Source organism: Morone saxatilis, unplaced genomic scaffold (assembly GCF_004916995.1).
Source record: "Morone saxatilis isolate NCDOM2014 unplaced genomic scaffold, NCSU_SB_2.0 Contig2, whole genome shotgun sequence".
Taxonomy (NCBI): domain Eukaryota; kingdom Metazoa; phylum Chordata; class Actinopteri; family Moronidae; genus Morone; species Morone saxatilis.
In genome coordinates this window covers 4,641,061-4,643,921 of record NW_023339762.1, presented here as the reverse complement: position 1 = coordinate 4,643,921, position 2,861 = coordinate 4,641,061, and the positions used below count along the sequence as shown (strand labels likewise).

Below are 2,861 nucleotides of genomic sequence, written 5' to 3'. Positions count from 1 at the left end.
AACGGAGTGGTGTTGGGTCGAGGTTTTGTTCTGTCCAGGCGTCAGGCGCGTGCGGGGGGACAGAGAAGGCATGGGTAAGGTGTTGAGCTCGGGGGTTAATTCGGGCAGGTTTAGGCTCACACAGACTCGTACGCGCCAATTGTAACTAGCTCACAAAAATTAGCCATATTGCAGCTCCAAATCCAGTGTTCTCGTTCCCTCTTTAGCTCTTTTAAAAAACATCCAGCTTTACCTGCTAATGTCCACTCCCATATTCACCAGCATTTGTTGCTTTGCTGTCTGCTTTTGCCTGAGCAAGTGTACAGCGGGTAATTTTCCACACATTATAATCTTCCCCCCATTCGTTCATACAAAAATACATGCACACAGACCTTTCTCCTCAATCTTGATGGCCCCCAGTTGTGCTGGGTCTCGCCCTGGAGATTAGTCCAGGTGAAATAGAGACTGGTTGCTGTTTGCCGCACCCATTCCCCGTATTCCCTGTATAAACACAGCAATAGGGCAGACTTGGCTAGCATTACGCCACCCCGCCTTTCTCTTCTCCTCATCGAGAAGGTGTCTAACATCCGGACGATGGCAATCGCTTAGGTGCTATGTTGACTCCGCCACACATTGGGCTCTCTCCCAAGTATGATCAAGGATGGAGTTGACGCAGGGTAGCGAGCAGGACTCATCTATTAGAGTTGGTACGAATTTGTGTTTATGGCTTGCCCTGCAGGGATTTTCTTCGCACAATATAGAATGTAAAGCTGAATTCCCCCAATTAAAGTTTACTTCTCGGGCTGTATGTAGGCGATTTTGGGAATGCAACCGATTTGGATCTAGCATTCTGGTGTTTGTGATCATAGGAGGTTTTTTATCCTGTAAGGTGTAGCTTGTTCGTTTGGCTAGGCAAAAACGGCCAGCTTGTGAAACCTTTCACCCTGGGGACAGCTAGTGGCGTTATGGGTGGGCAGACTCTCGAGGGCTGCCGATTTCAGAGCAAACAGGATAAGATGAAAAAGCCAATTAGCTGTATGAAATAAACTGCTGAAGCTATGCAAGAGTAGACCAGTAGTCTGTATATAGACACAACAGGAATCTATATCAAATCCTGTATTGCAAATATTATTTATTCAACCTCGTATGATGAGTACCACATACCCAGGCAAGTTAGTAATATACAGTGGAAGGTAACCATAAATGTAATGTGGTTTAAAAGGCACTTATGTGTATCTCCCATATTTGTCATGATTTAAGAGCCGGGTCGTGACAACATTCTCACAGTATTGGATATAAAATGTTACTGTAGTGACAGACTGCTTGAGGGAGTGGTCTTAAGTAAAAACCTGCCAGTCTGTGCAGGCGAAACAACTGCCTCCCTGCACCATACTTGAACCACTGTCTGTGTCACCTTCTCTTACTTCAGCTTTTGTCTGTATGCTGGCATGCAGGATGCCCTCCTGGTTAAAGGGCGTTAACACTGTTTTTTAATATAAATGTTTTACTAAATTGCTGCGATAGAGTCGACTGTTTGGTGCGACTCTATGTCAGCAAAACGTAAAGGGTGATTCACAATGGTAGATCCACAAAAATGCATATTGTTATAAATTTGGTAATAATGTTAGTTTAAATACCAGCATTGACGTGTTTCATCACAGTATAAAAACAGTCATACAATTCAGTTCACAGCTCAAAAAACACGTTTTAGGGTGGAGTACCACTTTTATGAGCTGCAGAAGAATAGAGTGTGACAGTATTTGCTGTGGTTTATAAAGAACAATGCATTGGCCGGGAGGGCGAGAATTGTTTAGCTAAACGGCCCTAAACTGTTTCCCATTCATTCTCTATGGTAGTGCTAAACCACTACGGATGTAATGCGCACTTCAGCCACTGCCGCCTTTGGCGCTGTAACCGCCTAAAACTCCGTCTCGCCTCCTCGACTGTGGCAGTGAACAGAGAAGAGCAGAGACGAAGTCGACATCGCCAACTACTCCTGACATTTGGATTTGTTTTCTTCAACTAAGGTCAGTAACTTTTGTGACAAAAACGAGATAAAAGATAAGCTTATATGTACTTTGTGTCGGGGAATTTCTGAGTTTTGTAGGTTGAATGACGATGTTTACTTTGTCTCTGAGCGGCGCATCATTCATTTAAACTACAACGCGGCAAAACTTGCTAACGCCGTTATAAACAGTCGGTTTTTACTTTTTATTTTCGCGCCACACTTGGATATGTGTTGTAAAATATTTCGTTTCATTCATGATATTTTCATTTCAAGTCGCGTTTGTGTTTTCTGGGTTCAAATTAAAGACACACAGACACACACATATATACATGCGCGACCGTGTTTCTTAAGTTTGATCTTTCATGTGTTTCTATGAACAGTTTTAGTCAGTTTAGATAAGTTATATTGTCATTAAAACATTGAGCAGGTAGTTAGTATGTAAACGATATGCCAAATGTACAGTTTAAGTGTTTCAGGGTTTCTCATAACTAATAATTAAGAGTAATTTACGTTATTCAACCTGTCTGAACTGGTTTCACTTGAATTGTTTTATATCTTGTTCAAACTGTGCTTTTATAGTCGCCTTTCTTTACATGTTTTCTTTTGTCTTATATATTTTATTAATGTTTAATTAAGTAGTTTTCTTACATTTATTTCTGTTTTAATATTTTATATTATATTATATATAACTTGTATAGTTAGTCATTTCAAAATGTTACTCCACATGATTTGATTTTTTTGTTTAAATACCTAAAGCTATATATTAAAGGTATATATTTAAGCCCATCTGATGCAGAAATTCAGAAAAAAAGTAATTATTTTGTACATTTTGGATCACTTCAGGAAAGAGCACACACTTATAGGCTAAAATAAT

At 40.3% G+C, this 2,861-nt stretch overlaps 1 protein-coding gene across 1 annotated transcript in view; it reads right to left on the bottom strand.

The window, feature by feature from the left end:
• The window catches only part of ldhd (lactate dehydrogenase D), a 19,226-nt gene that overhangs the window by 13,451 nt on the left and 2,914 nt on the right, over positions 1-2,861 (bottom strand). The window lies entirely within an intron of this gene.